An 18732-nucleotide genomic window follows, 5' to 3' on the forward strand; every position below is an offset into this window, starting at 1 on the left:
GCTTAAACGTTTTTCAAGAATTATTCACTACTGTCATTTCTTGAACTTGAGCTTTCGATTTTGAAAAGCATGTTTACCTATTGAAGAATTACTTATTGAGCATCAGTAATAAAAATATTTTCGATTTAATTTCGATTAAACACCCTGATTTTAACCGCTATAACTTTTATTTGAAAAATATTTATATATATGTAACAGAAATAGAATATTCGTTTGCAAATTAATCGTATAGGAATGGGGAATCAGTATTCCAATACTGCCGGTAATTTATTTTTCTTTCTTTATGACCCGTTTTGCATTAAACACAGTTTCTTGTAAATTTATTTTGATGATTCTTTTAAATTACGGATATGAATATTTGTAGAGTCATTAGGTTATTTTGAAGCAGGAGCCGCAAAATCTGTACTATGCTTCCTCCCGGACTCGAACCTGGACCTCTCGAATACACGCTGAGTGTACTACCGTTGCATCGAGAAAGCATGCTGAAAGGAGGGAAAAATACCTTATATACTCACCCATTTAAAGGACGAGTGGGAATAAGGGATCTCATTCGCCAAATTCTGGTGGTAACGAATTATTTTCCATCACTTTTTAGTTCGGGCGCCAATGTAGAGTCATTTAGGATTTTTCGATGTCAAGAAACGGGAAAAATGTGCAATGCCCTCACTGGGACTTGAACCTGGACCTGTCAGTACGCGGCGAATGTGCTACCGATACACCACGAAGGCGAAAATAACTTGTATATTAATTTTACAGACATAATGAAACTTTATTCATTTTTCATCTTTAAACTAAATTAAGTACCATTTATATTTATTTTTTATGTGAAGAATTTTCTGTTTATGACAGAACAGATAACAGACATTGTCCGATTAAAATTTTATTTATTTTTATTTTTAAGTATTTCATTTTCTTAGCTCTGTAGGGTTTCGTCAGAGAGCAGTAGAAACATTTCGGCTATAATGTTTGCAATTGTCTTTCCGTTAACGGTTTTCATCGTTTTGAAATGTGTCAAATTAACATTCTTTACTTTCTGCAAATAATTTAAAATAGCTGTAACATGTTTACAGGCTACAATGTTTCGAACCGCGTACAATGCAAGAAGAATGTATGCATATATGCCTGACTATCAGTTTCGTGAAATTAAAAGAATTTCATGATATAACGTTTATCTTAACGGTTTTCAGCACACAGTGTATAGTCGATGGAGAAGCTTAACTAAATTCTATTGCTGTTGAAATATTGCTTTTCTGAAATACCTTATGCTTTTTTATTATTTTCTTACTGCCAGGACTTACTAACAAAGAAAATTTCATTTTATATTTTCGAATTTATAATTTTATTATTTCATGAACACTTACTATATTTGACATAAATTTTGCTTATATTCGGAACACATGGATCATTCCATTTTATTTAAAAAAGTTTCATTTTTGTCACACAGATGTTTGATAATCTTCGTACAAATATGATTAGTATGTTTATGTTTCAAATTTACGTTAATTTTGGATGAATTATAATCATTCCTGTTAGTTATTACGTTCTTTCAACGCGATTTTGTTCAGAGCGTATTAATTGATTAATTAATTTATGGCGTTCAGGTATTTTTGTAGTATAGTTTTATAACACAAGAGATAACGAAGGAAGCAAAATTAATAATAAAGAAATAATCCCAATATATGTGTAATTGTTCAATAAATCTTGATGAAATTTGATGCACAGATGACAAACATTTTTGATAAATTTGGTAATGAATTTATTGTTTCAGAGTCTTACGTAATCCATAAATCATTGATAACAAGAGTTTCCTTTGTAAACAAATAATTTTGTTTTGCAAAAACTGAAATTGAAAAATGTTATTAACATTTTATAAATATTGTCAAGATAAATATATTAAATTAAAAAATCGGTTTAGTTTTGATTAAATGATATTGATTTTTAGCTTTTTAAAACAGTATTAGTATATTTTCCTGTTTTGCCTCAACCCAACGCGAAAGGAAATATAAACGATTTGCATTATATTCGTTCGTGCTTCCTAGATATAAATAACTTACATCAAGGATTTAAAAATTTATCTTTCGATGTGAATTCTACATCCTCATTTCTTTGAATGATTCCTCATTTTATAAATGATATGAATTTTACATACTCATTTCATTCTCGGAAATAATAGCTATTACTTTTAAGAAAAACTTTGTGATTAAAAAAGTTTATAAAATTTAAATATTTATTAACTAAATATTTTTTATATTTGTTTCTCTTAACATGTAGGGAAAGACTATCTAATTTCATAAGTATATCTGCCGCTCAACTGGGTAGTGGTTAGCGTCGCTGACTACCGTACTGAAGGGCCTGGGTTAGAATCCCGGAGAAGACATGAATATTTGCAAATGTATAGTGTCTTCTCAGCAGGGGAAACTCAGATTACGAGGTGAGCTGAAAGACCTATTGAGCGGTGATAGACCCTTTGACCCGCCCCGGGGTACTGTCCATCAAAATTGGGGACGGAACTGAGCAAAGTTGTACTGTCATCTGTATGGTGCTCAAGGCATTTGCCAATGACAGGCACAGTTTTGTACTCCTTGCCATGATTAATTTCATGCGCTTGTGCTAATGTTACTGTGAGATAAGTGAAATAAGTCACAGCAACAACAACAGTAAAATGGTATACTCACTTCACTATACAATACATATTATTTATCACAAAGTAAGACACACATTTTATACTGAGTTGCATCATTTTTCAAGAGATGGGAAGGTTGTCGAAATGTGGAAAATAGCTTTATAGCGAAACCAAATGCAGTGCTGACTTAGAATGTTATTTGATGTACGAGGTAGGAAATACTCCGCAGTCAAGTGCTTTTTAGAGAAATAAATATTTTGTGTGTTAGTGATATCATTTTGGAAATGCTGTTGCATAAAAATGAATAAGTATTTCAAACAAGAAGCAATCCATGCTTGCAAAATTACATCCAATTCTTCCAAAATGGCTTCAGCACAAAGGAAGATTGTGAAAATGGACGGCAAGGAAAAACGAGGTTGTCGTATTCGATAGATAGTATTCACAGTGGTGGGCAGAAAGTGTTTGAAGGAAAATGGGCAGTCTATAAAGCGGCCAAACATTTTATTCTGCACTGGAAACTATATGATGGTGTCGCAGTGTTGGCGACAAAGGCTACAAGAGCCTTAATAAAACGGGAAATCGGATTTGATTTGGTTGTCAACCGAATTCGATAGTTAGAGTGCAAAATCACAAAAACATAGTATGGTGACAGTGAAACTGAAAATGTAACTATATTTCCACAGCTAAACAGAACTAGTGTCATAGGAAGAAAATTCATGATTTGTGTGCTACTTGTAAAGGAAGATCTGGAAAGAACCATATCCCTTCTGACGTAGTGCTGCTTCTTCTACGATAGCTCCACGAGAGCTGACAGTCACGTGATTCATCTGAAGTAACCATCTTCATGTGCAACGTATGTATAATCATGAGTAATAGTGACAGGTGGCAAAATACGACTGGAACACAATATCACGAAATTAAGAACACATCTTCCACCCTCACGAAATTAAATAGGCTACCACGAAGTAAGGTAGCTTAAGCATATTGTATGTGTTTTGAATAATATGGGTGGTATTTTCACAGAAGCTTAGATTTATGTATACCTTCCTTATATAATGCGCCACTCCTTCTTGTCTTTAATTGTGAGTTTTTGCAGTTATAATCCTCAGGATCATTCAATTAGGTAAATTTACCGCACGTAGTTTTATCCTAAATGACCATATCGTACTTTCCTGTTATTCATCAACCAACCAGCCCCTAAATAAGGAAAGAAATTGGCTGTCTTAGGGATCCTACTCTAATTTACAAATGCAGATAAAACAAGAGCAACAGAAGCAAGGATTTTTCTTTCCAATAGAAATTAATATTTCGAATCCATTCCGTAGACTTTAGTACTTAAATTCTATACACTTACACTATGGAAGTTTATAGCGGGAATTTACAGAATTTTGTGTAAGGAAGAAGAAACTTATGTTAAAATATATTTATACTTTAAATTGTTTATTTTAATTATCCATTTGTTATACTAATGAATCTCAAAACTAACTACAGGTGAAGGAAAATCGAAAGTTTAAAAAATTAATGTTTATTATAATTAGTTCTGCAAATGAAAAAAATACAGAAGATACTCTCTGCAATATGTAGGAACCAATTTTGAGTTATACTTCGCTTCGATATCGTTTAACTTTTGAATTTCACTTAAGTTTAAATCCCATACAGATTACAGCATAAATACTGTAATTAACAAAATGAAGAAAACTCAGTTTAGACTAGTGATATCAATATTTTCAGAAAATGCATACCACAGAAATTTGTGTTATAACTTAAGGTAATTTCGTTTCTAAAATATCGAGTTCTCCTGGATGGTTTAGTGGTTGGTGGGAGCTCATCGATTCTCTGTCTGTTGGATTCTGTCTCAAATCCTTGCTATGTCACATGCGTCTGAGACTGTAGTGTTTATGGGGCATGACAGCTATTAAAATTTACCAAGAAGAAAGCTTTCTAGAGAGCCTGGTGATAAAGGATGAAAGGTTCCACACGGCTCTACCATTCAATATATAGACTTGCTCTTAGTCAAGATTGGGATGAAACGTAGACAGGTAGTAATCATATGTTTTGCATAAATCAAGAAATGATAACCCTGTATTTCGACTTCAATATAGTAGTTAAAATGTAATAACTTTGAAGATTAAGGGAGAAAAAAGGTAGTGTTTCCAAATATTTGGATAAATACATATATACAAACTGAAAAATCTTTCCAATGATTTACTTAAATGTTTGCAAAGTATACTCGTTTATCAGTGTTTATAATCATTAGTTTCAAATTTTCACCTTTTCGATATGGATTTGCAATACGTAGATGGCTGTAGTAAATTTGTATGGTGAACTGTGTGTAAGATGATGAATGTTGTATGATGCATAATGCTGCGCTATGTATGAAGAATTCCTACGTCAATCGTGGTTACTTAGAATACTTTCGTTTCAAAGTAACTACTTATTGGAAAGTGTAAAAATGGGTTTGTTGAGCTAAAATTTTTAGCTTGTAAATTAATGAAAGTATGCTTATGTATACCTAACTTATAAACAGTTACATACCTTATATACAGTTTAATTGTATGAAAAACAATTAAACTGTATTTAAACTGTATTAATTATAAATTGTTTTTCATACAATTAAACTGTATATATTACATATTATGTATACCTACCTTATATACAGTTTAATTGTATGAAAAAACATCTAAACACATTGTACGAAGTAATTAGATTTATATACGTACTTTTTCCAGTTCCAGTTAAGTGTAATACGAGAACTAACTGAACCTGGTATGTAAAGTTTATGTGCCTTATGTTCTTTTTTTCGTATTCACTGAGACATTTTTACTTTAGATTTAGATATCATACTGACTTAGGGAAACTTTTCAATACTATATCTTAAAGATGTGATTTCATACGCTCTTCATGTACTTTTCAATTCTCTTCTCGTGCATATCGTCTCTTAAAATATTTTACTTTTCCATGTTATTTTTCAATGTTCTTTCTGTAAATCGAATTTCCCTGCTTTTGGTGTTATTTCGTTATACTTAAAGTACTTTTATTAATTTTAATTATTTCTAAAACATCATTTTAGCCATGGTTATAAAGTGTTTATACAGATGTATGATGAAAAATGAAATTTTCGGTCAAAATTATCCCTTATTTTTCATTTTTAACATACGTCGACTGTCCGAACAGTTCTGAGACAGACTTTTTTTTTGTGACATATAAGCAACATTAGAGCTGTAACTACGGTAGCAGATTTAATTTTCAGTTTTATTTGGGTGCCATGGATCGGTTGTGAGAGGATTCAACGGGTTCATCCAGAACGATGGAAGGAAAGAGATTTCCTCTTGCTGGTTGACAATGTCCACGTTGACACGGCTGGAATTGTGGAGCAGTTTCTAGCGAAAACAGTGTGCTAGGTCTCATCCATCCTCCATATTCATCCGATTTAGTGGCGCGACCGTTCTTTTTTATTCCCCGAAATCAAACTTGACATGAAGGGTCAACGCATGACGACGTAACCGATATTCAAGGCACAGTGACTCGAAAGTTGAATTACATCCCAAACAAGAAATTTTCTGACAATTTAATGTATATATATTAACGTTCTATGCGTTGTGTTCAAGTGAAGGAGACTATGTAAAGCATTGGAAGCATTAAAACCTTTATCTTAAGTTATCTCTAGGTTTTATTAATCCAATGTCAGAACTTTTCGGAGAGACGGTGTATATCATATAGTTAGGATAATGATTAAATTCGAACATAAATGAATCAACTGCGAAAAGTTGTTCATACGCAGTTTTAAATTACCATAAAAAATATTGATTTTTTTTGTATATTGTAGAATGCATATATCTTGGAACATAATCAGTTAATATATGCAGTTTAAAAAAAAATCAGCACACCCAGTTCTGGTTTCACACAAGTTTGGTAAGACATTGTTGAGGAAAAAAAACTATTTTCTGTTGGCACGATTTATTTTGATCTATAACACCGCTTAAACGACACCTCTTAAACGTTCACGTATTTTGAAAATAATTTTGAAAGTATATCCGCAATTTAAAAAGTAATTTTGAAATGTACTTAACGTGTTTTTGAAAGTATACACCTGCTCAAGGAAAAGGATCTAAAATTTTCATTATAACAAAAAATGGCACTTAACTGCTAAATTTTTAGAAGTATTTTTGATTTCGAAAGGAGGCATTTTGTTTACTTAAATTCTCAAATTAAAAACCGTCTTATCGTAACTGTCTAAAAAGGTTGTTTACTTTATCGTGTAAAATCATGGAAAATTCTTTCTCCTCTTTCGACTTGAAGAAAAGAAATCTAACGTGATAATGAATAAAAAAAATGACGTAAAAATAAATGGCTTAGTTAGGACTAAAATGCATTTGCAAAAATGTCTACAATACCTATTACTTTATTCGGAAATAAAGACTCAGAAATTAGTAGCAGATAAGATCTCCTTAGTCAAAATATACCAAGTGCTTTTCCTTTGCCCAAATTTTGAATTATTAAATTAGTGTATTATTTTTTTCATGAAGTATAATTTTCATTACATATAATCACACATCTTTTTAAGTTTTTTAAAATAAGAAAATACTTTTAAAAAATAATATATATAAAAAATTTGAAAGCTTTCAGATTTTACATTGCGCTCAAAGGGTCGTTTTCCTAACGTTTTGTGTATTACCTTTAATTATTAAATATCACATTCTTCGCCCTTAAACCGTAAAATTTAGTTCAACAGCAATATCGCAAAATAATTTTAAAATGAGCATATCTTCAGAATTTTGGATACAAAGTCTCACGCGCTGAAGATAAAAATGTTTTTTTTCCCGTACGGTGTTGTCATTGTTCGCTTTGAAATAGTTGAGTTTGTTAATCAAAATTTCGTTAAAAATTCACACAATATGAAATAGATAATAAAACAAATTCCAAATGCAGGCTTCCAGATGCCCATGTTCAGGTGGAAACGTACGTTATTCAAAATTTGATAGTTCTAGGTACCATTGTTTTATCACAGTGCGAGAAACATACGTACATTTATGCAGATTCTTCATTATTTAATTTCTTTAAATATAATATAGTTTCCTAATATTTGGTGGCAACAATTTGAAAAGTGAACCGACATTTATAGTGAATCAACGCAAAATGCCAAAACGAAATTAATAACCCTTCTGGGCTAACGCCCTTTGGTCTAGTAAATAAGAACGAAGTTAGGGATTTATTAAAAGATTTTGATACAACTTGTGGGCAAATAACTAATTATTTGCACCGGTGACTTCAACCAATGTTTCAAGAGTTCAGCCAATGTTTCATTTTTTATGTGTCTTTATGTCACATGGCATACTATGTTTTTGCACGTATATTTTTCGCAAGTGTTTTTGAAAAGCACATCTATCGTACAAAAACAGAATTGTGCATATTTTCTTCCTCCATTTTTTTTATAATTCTCTTGTTTCTTCAAGGTTTTGTGTTTTCTTCTAAGTTTTATTTATTCAACTGCTATAATAGTTATTCAAATATATACTACTACTTTAATAAGTAAAATATAGAATAAATAAGTAAATAGATTCTTTACAATCGCTAAAATGTACTTAAACACGCATAGAGAAATTGAGAATATACCAGAATTTGATTAGACAAATGCAGATTTAAAATTAATTAATAAATCCCAACTAAGTGCAACCTACGTTTTATTTCACAGACGTAATGCGTAATTTTAGTTCTAACACTTAAACAGAGAACTGAAAATGGCAGGTTGAAACTGAAAATAAATGAAATTTTAGTAAATACTTGTAGATTTTAGATTTAAATTTTTGAAAATGCGGAAGTTTTTTTCTTTTAATCCAAAACTATTAAAGAAAGTGTCAGTATTCAATCGCATGATCTTGTAAGGATTATGTTAATTTTATTAACAGTTAAATTTTAAGTTAAAGTTCTTTTCCTGTTTAATTCTTAACTTCAGCTTACTACTTCCGGCCAGAACGTAGTTTTGGAATCATTCTGAAAATTTAATGAGGAGGAGCGGTATTTAAACCGCGAAGTTACTTGCAGAGTTAGAGAGAATCAGAGTTTCTGATTTGCGCGCTTCTGCCTTTTGGCTACTCTCTCTCTCAAAGCTGTTATTACGCTCGGCCGTACTGAGGCCCTTGCTAAGCTTCGTAGTCAAATAGAGTTAAGGGGCCAACTCGATTAGAATCTTGATAGCTTCGGCTATATTTCTTTAGTTTATCTTAGTTTTAGTTTAATGTTTCTTGTTACACGAACTTAAGCGATTATTCGCTAACTAGTTCTTAAGATTCGTCACTTTCTACAGTAATTGAGAAATGCACTAGTGAGAATCTTGCAGTCTTTCTATCTTTCATTTCCTCCAGATGTCAGAGTGTAGATTCCAACAAGTTTAGATTTATATGTGAAGATATTTTTGCCATATTATTCAGCCTGGACATATTTTTAAAATGTTCTTCGTTTATTGTTTTATTTTTGTACATCTGTTTTGAGTATAAACTGCAGAAGTTCAATAACATTGAGTCTGAGGAGACAGAATTTGTAGTTGTTGTTCAACATTGTAAAGTAGCCATATTTTTACATCATATGCCATGCCTTTTGTTAGCTTATAGGAATATGAAATCGCTTCCCCAAGCCCAACTTAATAGTTTTCTTTTTTAGTGTTTTTTATCATATCTAAATAAACCATACTGTCAAGCTTTCCCACCATGGTTACGGTCATACATCTCCGCCCTATCGCAGATGATCCTGCTGAAACTAGTTGACTTGGATCAAGAGCTGTGTTTAATAATATCCAAGCAATACCATGTTTATAATTATCATAAATTTAAAGATTACGCCACTTCAGAATATTTTGATCTTTAATAAAACCTCGAATCTCTTGTCTCTGTTATCAAAATTAATAAAGAGTTAGAAACTCTCGGAGATGTTACGAACTATTTGTGAATAAGCACTCATATCTATAGCTGCTGGTGACATGCAGTTTAGTTTGCATTCACATTCATAAATTTGGCCACCCTATTTGCACAGTGGTATGTGAGCAGGTTGTCATAGCCCTGGATGCAGGTTTAAATCTCGAAGAGATTTTAAAAACTGTAACTGTCTTTGCGGGATTGGATCACTGAAAACTACTGGTTGAGCGGAAAGCATTGTAGAGAGACTGGTAGAAGGGGATAGGGTGTGGAAGACACTCAAATACATTCCGCGTGAGATTCTCCTTCAGGAGAAGTATAACTTCGTACTGTTAACCTATAAGGTGCCCAAGGCCTAAGACAATGATAGGACCAATACTTGTTTCTTGCTTGCGATAAAATTCATGGCTGTAGTTGCAGATTAGAGCATTAAAAACACAACAACACTTCATAAAGTTTGGCTCTAACTTGATTTTCGTCATTACTTTTCCATATCACAGCTGAAGTCTGGACACATTTTCATTATGAGTCTATCTAGAATGTTATTAATTTCATGAAATAATTTTCTTTTTTTTGTTAACCTTTAAAAAAACTTTATTACAACGATACTCTTTTCTTCCCTAGCTATATATTTACATATCTACATATGATGCTAGTATTTTAAATGAAATAAAAGCAATAATTTTGTAAGTATGGTAGTGGTCTCATAAAGGCAGTTATAAAAAAACTGCCTACTGATAAAAATTTATTTTATCTGACTTGTGTATAAAGCATTAATGGTAATTTGAGGATTTGAGGATTCTGATGCGTATCTTCCCGTTTTTTGGACACTAAAATTTGCTTAAATATTCGCAAGCGAATTGTCATGTCTAGCTTCCAGTTATTAAATATTCGTTATTCAGTATGAAAGTTTGAATGTAAAGAAGTGGTTTTACAAATTTTGGAATCATTCTAAATGAAAGGTCAACACTCAGTACTTTAAGAATAGCTTGCAAATGTATGAACTTAGAGTACTAGTATAAAACTCACATATTTATTTATTAAGTTACTAACCTTTGATTAGTAACCCACAGATGCTTTCTGGGAAAACTCAAACTATCCACTATTTTACTTTCGTTACTGTTAATAAGAAAAGTATTTGATATCTTCATTACTTATATACTTCAACTCTTTTCGCTTAATAAATAACAAAAATTAATATTTCACTTTGTTCTGAGATTCGTTATTAACTAGCAACAGGGCACTTAAAAAAAAAGGGAGAAATCTTAATGAAATCCTTAAGTATGAACCATGAATGAAACAAAAGAGATAAAAAAGAATAAAACTACAACGAGGGCGAGACAATTGCCTATATACCACAGGTTCGATAAAAACAGGCCCTTACAACTCCTTATGCCCTTCTGTTTCCCTTTATACCTTTCTACTTTCGCAACCAATAACCAATTCTCCCGCTCCCAAATCGTTTTTCAAAGTTCCTCAAACGGCCGCAGGAACAAGAATGTCGATTTCGACTCGATTTTTAGCGCACTTAGAACAACACTATCTACCCGTGTAAGTTACAAGGCGCGAAAGTAAAGGAAATACGCTAAGAAAAGAAAAGGAAGGATATCAGAGTGCAATCCGGATAGAAGCGTAAGACGCTCTGCTATTTATGATGCTACCCTTTCAGGAGAACGGCAGTCTTGACCCCACGAGGTACTTTTTCGAACTGCCAATTCCACAAATATTCTGGCGCGTGTAAGAAAAGAGGGTGCAAAGTGAAATATGGAATCGCATAATCGGCTCAAGGAAAAGAAGGCCGCCTTTCCCCTTCTCAAGAGATATGTTTTCTATAAAATGGAATGAGATACAGATCGAGTAATGATGCCGTTGTTGGGTGCTTCTTCTTGTAACTTTGCTGATGAAAAATTATATTTTTTAGTAAATGAAATATGGACATTTATTTCTTAGGAAATATTTTAGTGAAACAAAATAACTAACAATGGTTTCCATCTATTCTTATTTCTGCTTACATGTCATCTAATGTATAAATTTAGTTAAATAGAAGTCAGTGTTTAATCTGAAATTTATTACAGAACTGGAAAATGAGCTATCATAAAGAATTATAAAGCAACCGAGTATAAAATATTGCATTTAGTACTACAGTAAGAGGAAAATTCATTTGATGCCACTATTACAGAACGGATTTCAGGAATATTTAACTATTTATCGGAAAAATTCTTTTAAAGTTAGAGTTTCTATGTGTGTGTTTTGTATTAATGAGAATGATTTCTATGCCTTTTTGGAATGTTGTTTTGGGAATTTTCACATCTAGCTCATATATATACCAGTGTTTAATTAATTCATATTTAAACCAGATTTAAAAATTCTAATATCGGTAATGCTATTAAGTGACAACCATATAATTATTTTGAATTAGTTTTTTTGTCAGGAACAATGAAAGGAATCAGAAGGACTTAAGATGTTCACATGCAACGAATAAATAATAGTATAATGTGATGAATATTACTTTTTTAAATAAATTTAAAATTTATACAACTACATTTCACTGTCATGTAATACAAATGTTGGTCTAAAATGATAATGAAATCCTCATAATACTTTTTGAATAAAATTGTAATTAAACTGGATTAGGAATTCACATGTTTTGAATAGAAGAAAAGGAAACCTATGAATTAGAAAAAGAAAAGAGGAAGCTGGAAAGAACATTTAAATTTTTCATCTTCTACTTCACGTTCTAGTAGCCATAATGTATGTTCGAAGTATGTATATTTAATAAGCCACATTGTTTTGCAGTACTTAAGTATGTTTAATTATGTAATTGAAAAAGTGGGAACACTGTAAAAGTCGCACACTCGAAGTTTTCCCTTTCAGAGTTACATGTAGGTATTCCTTTCTTCGTTTATCATTTTACTGAAGAAAGATTTTAATCACTATTCCAAGCGCTGATGCTTTATCAGTGCAGAAAGGAAGTGCTTAATTCAAAAAGTAAGATTCACAATACTTTGGAAGCTGAAAGGAACGCAACTTGCCTTCTCTGTAGTAACATTCTTCCCTTTATTAAGAAGTTGAAAAACAATAAAAGTAATCTTGAATCTAAACAGCATAAATAACAAATGTAGAAACATTATCTTCGAAGAATACCAACATTATTTTTCTATTATGTAAATAAATGCATGTGATTTCTGTCGAGCAATACTTTTATTTCTTCAATTCATTTGTTTGAAGAAAGAAGGCCATCTTTGCTGCTTTAAAAAGAACCAACATTTTACTCATACTTATATTTTTATTGCATTAATTTGATCGACGTTCCAGTGCAATGATTGTTTCTAGATTCGTAAAGTAACAATCGAATAATGCATTTCCATGATAAATTTAATCACTCTGTATCGGTAATGAGTGTTCCTTTAGATTAACATTTATGTAATCTAGAAATAATATGTTTGTTTCGTGAATGAAGGAAGATTAAATTGCTTGTAGTAATGATCATTTCAGTACAAAAGTAAAGGAGAATTATATGTTAAAATTCTTTAGAAGTACTTAATTTGAAATATTCCTTTCCTTTTCAAATGTTAATTAATACCAGAAGCGAAGAAAACGTCATTAGAATGTAAGTGACAGTTTAAAATCTGCAAACTTATTCATCGTCTTGATGCGGATTTCCAATAATTACTTAAAATGGAGCAGATAAATTCATTAAATGCTCATTTCATCTTATTTTTGTTCGAACATTTTATTTCAGGCTAAGTTAGCCATTATATTCAGAACTGAAATAAATCCAAAAATCGTTTTAAATTCTGAATGTAATGGATGATTTACTTTAAAATAAAATAGTTGAAACGAGAATTAATAAATTTACTTTTTCATATTATATTTAATGAAAATAAATTAAAAAAGACTGTATCTGTGTATCCCCATTTTTAAAATGTTTATATATACTTTGTGTAGTATAATTAAAGGAAAAGCTGGATTTCAAAAGTTAGTTAATTTCACACATAAAAGAAACTGTTACCTTACATTTTATAGGTTTTTTTTTAAAAATAATTTCTTATGATTTCTTTTATCCGAGCTTTAACAATTTCTTCTTCTCTAACAATTCCTGCTCTTCTTATACTGAGTTAATTTGTATTTCGTTAATTCTTTCTGCAAGTGTTATTTTCCCAATTAAAACTAATGATTTGATACATAAGGGTAATTGCTTTACATTGTGCTTCCTTTCTGCTAACTTTACGGAGTATTTATCTTAGGTGATCGTATACATTTGTTAGAATTTATTTCTTCCTTTTGTAGCGCGAATTTATAGAGAGGAGGGGAAAAAAGGGGATAAAAAATCAGAAAACATTCGAGGGTCTTAGTTATGAATAAAGAAAAAAATAAAATTCATGTGCAAATAAATATTCTTTCTAAATGTTCTTTTTATGCTTTTAGATTGCTTAGAATGTAGTTTTCCTCTTTAACGACTTCTGCCCCCCCAAACTATTTTTTTCCTTTTGAGCAAAAAGACCAATCTTTATTATTATTAAAGTTCTGTCTTCACATCATTTATTGATTTATCGTTTCGGAAATGACAAAATCGATGACGAGGAAAGGTCTGTTCGGTTATCAGTGATTCACCTTTCAAAGAACGTTACGCGTACTATGCTCGCTAATTCATTAGCGAGTTCACTCTCTGGACGAGTAATCAGCATTAACTGGAGCTTTCTGCATAGTCTATGCCAAAGCTAGGGGTCATTACTTCACTGCCGATGGGGACTAGCTGCTTATTTAAGGATAACTTTTCGCGCATTTGTCGCCACATTGCACCTTTTCAGTTTTTCATTGCACTTAGAAACAGAAACTTCCTTAAGATCTTTTATGATTATGGTTAAGAAAACCAAGTGCAGCTTCTGAACATGAAAGTGGATTAAAAGGGAACTAAGGCTCAGATACTTAGGAAAGCTACATAAATCACAAGTAATTCTGATAAGAAGGGCAAAACATTATCTTCTCTTATTTGATAAATTTTCGGTTTTATGAAACTAAGATTTCAGCATTAAATAGATGATTATATAAGCGGACATCAAATTAATGTAGAAACTTATAATTGAATATGCTGCAATGTATACTTCTTTTCAATGATATTATCACTGATTCCTCAAATGAATTTCTAAATATTTCAAACTGCATGTGCTACTAATAAAAACTATGCTACAGGAAGATGGAACGATATTTTTTCAACTCTTATTTGACTGTACTCGCTGAAAATGATAAAGGACGTTAATTGCCTTTGCCTTTATGTTAACTATAAAATGCTACATATTATTCCAGAAGGCTGTCTTTCTTAAATAAAAATTCGTTCTCATATATTTTGTCAAAATAGGGAATATTACTGGGCCAAAAATTTGGCCTACATAATGAGCATGTATAATTTACAGCTCTTTGGAAGCAGCAAAAATTTCCGAGTTAAATCACAGGATGCGATCAAAATGCAACCTAACGATTTTTCACAGATTAAAAATATGCTTTTTTACATACTTGTACGAAGTAAAGGAAATATTTTAATCTCGAAAAAATTTGTGTTCTATATTTCAACAGAAATATCGATTTGAATACTTCTCGAGTCCATTTGAACTTTTATTTATTTTTTTGCCTTTACGTTTGTGCGTAAGGACAGAATAAAGAACAGTTATTTTTCCCCGAAATGGATATAAAATGGATTCAAAAGAGATATTTGTTCGTGACTTCCTGTAGGTACGTACGAATGTATCTCGCATAAGTCCATAAACGATTAGTCCTAGAGCATTGAAATTAAGTATATGGGGCTGCTATAAAATATAGTTGGTCACCTGTCTTTATTGGAGTCGGCTGAATATATATACAGACACATATACATATAATAATAAAAAGCAAGGAAAGGAAAAGCTGAACACTGTCAAGGCGTACTTAGATCCATATTGAAGAGTTCTGATTGGTAGTACGATTATGTGTTGACTTCGTTAATATCTAAAAAACTTTCAATCGAGGCAGTTTTAATTTCATTTTTATTCGCAATTGATATTTGTGGCCCCAGTTCACTTGGCACTCGAGTTATTGCGATTTTTAAAACAGAGAGGGAGAATTAAAGTTTTTCCGTTAGTTTAAATGTTTAAATTATAATTTTGATTCACATATTTTTTATCTTGCATATATATATATACATACATATGATTTTTAAGCTGGGTAAGTGGGGCTTAAACATCCTTACAGGGCCTTTATTTTGGCAATTGTTTGTCGCTGTCAAATATTTTCAGCTACAGAAGTGACGAAAACATTCATGTTTGGGGAGTGTCAAGTTAAAAATAAAATTAATTTTCAACAAATAATGAAATATAACTTTTAATGATGTCTGCCAGTGTTTTCACCTACATTTGGGAAAGTTTCATACTCGTTAGGAAAAAAATTAAACTGGGAAAAATTTACTCCCGGACGACAAAAATTGACCGAGATATTTAATTAAAAAAATTAGAATTTTTTAGTTCATTTTTCAAACTGCCTTGAGAGACCGGATAACTAAGTTAGAGTAATTCAAAGAAATAAATTTAAATGAAGAACAGCAAAAATGTGCATAATTTAATAGACCATACAAAGAAGTCATGTGGTGTCCTCATCAGGTTTTTGTAGTTTACTTTTTTAAATACATAAAAATTCTGAAATAAGCGTGTTTGTTAAATGATTTATTTCTTATAAGCTTGCCTATTATCTGAATGAATTATTATTATTAGTTACTCATACTTTTACTGATAATTGGCTAAACGGTCCTAGAGCATTGTAATGGAGTGTGTCCAAGACATTACAACGCTCAAGTCCTAGAGCATTGTAATGGAGTCCTAGAGAGTGGATGCATAGTAATGGATATTTCGAAGTCATGAACAATTGATAGTTTCACTGTTTCTTTTCTTTACTCCATAAAAGGATCTAAAAAATTCCAAATGCTGACAAAAATGATGATACTGTTACCTGAAAAGAAATTTGTATTAAGAAAATAGGGTTTTTATAGTTTGTGATATTTAGAATTAGCTAAAGGTTAAAAATTTGGTATAAACCGTAACAGTTTAAAGTTTATGAATTTAGTTTTTGTTCTAAATATATTAGAAACCTTCATAAGTTAACACAAGCTTTCTACTTAGTTTCTCGAACATTTTAAAACATTTTTTAGAATGCTGCAGATCAAGGCTGTTCTTTAGGCAGATAATGCAACTGCAGACATGAACTTCGAAAAATAATATTTCTCAGGTTGTCATTGCTATCATGCTTAATGGTTTAAGGCAGTCTACACGTTCTTGATGCAATCAAGTGTTTTACAAATTTAATTTGCGCTACTGCAAAGTAATTTAAATTTTGAGATCTTTAGAATGTATGAAAATTACAATGTCACCCGCATTTCGGAAAAAAATTCTTCAACCACAAGTAACGTTCTTAAGCTTTTGCGTTTCATTTATAGTTAAAAACTTCTGTTAAAGAGATGTGTGTTAGTATGCGAGTCGCACACTTTTGATGCTTCTAAAATTTGGTTATTTTTAAAGGCACGTGATTGATTACTATATAAGTTTTGCATTAACACCAAGTGAAAATCTGAATATTATTATTAGTTATCGTGAGTAAGTATAAATGTAAAAAATATGCCATACAATTTAAATACTACCTGAATATAATTTTGATTTTACATAAAATAAGAATGGCTTTAATATTAAGCAAACAAAACTAAGACATTGGAAATGCTTTCAAAATTCCAATTTCATAATTAAAAAACTTCGAAATTGTATTTATTATTTAATTAATGTAATGGTTTACTTAACTTTATGCTGTGTGTTACTGAGTACTCAAACGAATAGACTTTATTTTATTTTAATGAGAACGTACATGTGCTTTACAACATTAATTATTATGAAAATTTATACCCGAAAATATTTTGATACTAATGTTATCGAAAGCTATTTAAAAAATCTATCTTAGCCTTAATTTATATACTCTGTTCTTTCTTCAAACGGCATTACCTTTTTGCCCATAATTATCTATATTTTATCAGATGAAAATCATCCTTTTTTAGCTTTTGATCATGTTTCTCATATTGCAAAATGTATATATTTGTTTTCATTTCCTAATGCCTTTAGCTTGTAAATTTGAGTTCTTCTCTTTATGCTTATTTATTCTATTTTAGTGGAATAAATTAAGTTTTTCCTTTAAGTTCTCACTAGCTTATAGTTGTTGATTTCAACAATTATATTACAGGGGAAATTTCAAGTTCAGATGTAAGAGAATTATGACGCGATTTATCAATAGTTTGCTAAAAAATGTAACGTGTTATTGGATTGAATAATTTTTTTTTCTATTTTGTCGAACGTAGTTACTATGGTTCCTTCCTTCTATTATACATCGTCTCAGCTTAAGCATTGATATATAGTTTCTGATTATGTGCATATTTTTTGAAGTCTTAATAATTATTTACTTGGTGTTAACCTGTAAAGGTATTAACCAACGTTAACGTTTCTTTGCGTAGATACAAAAATTTCATTTCCTTCTCGTCATTTATGTAGCTATAGCCAAGCCCTCGATAATTTTCTTCGCTAATTCTCACCACAAGCTATAATTCTTGTATGATATCTATCACAAGATTTATAACGTTGCCTACGGAAAATTTACCTATAATTTTAACAGATAATTAAATTCTGCATTTTAATGTTTCGTGTGGTAAATAACTGTTTACCATATTATATTGATAAAACATTAATTCTCATGCAGTTGTAAGTTCTTGGAACATTCAATAGTAAAATAATTTCCCTTGGAATCATGGAACTATACAACATTAACCGTTGATAAATCAATTGTTGAAAATTAGTCTAAGAAAATGTTTGAATTTACAAATAAAAGGAAGAGTTTGTTACAAATGAGAATAGATGATAAAATACAAAAAAAAAAAAAAAAAAAAAAAAAAAAAAAAAAAAAAAAAAAAGATACTAAAGGAAAGTAATAATTACAATTTAAGATTTTATGATCTTGTTACAAAGTACTGATTCGTAACACAATTCGTAGATGTGAATTTCATTTAGCTTTAGCGTGAGAAACGAGGGAAAACGTAACGACAAAAATTCGTTGTTGAGCAAGTGAACCAAGAATATGCATTATAACTTATGAAGTGTTGGAAGTTGGAACTTTAATAACTTTTATTCTAGTTAAAAGCTTTAA

This window comes from Stegodyphus dumicola, chromosome X2 (genome assembly GCF_044657685.1).
Source record: "Stegodyphus dumicola isolate Sdum_Otavi_A_Nest chromosome X2, ASM4465768v1".
Classification (NCBI taxonomy): Eukaryota; Metazoa; Arthropoda; class Arachnida; order Araneae; family Eresidae; genus Stegodyphus; species Stegodyphus dumicola.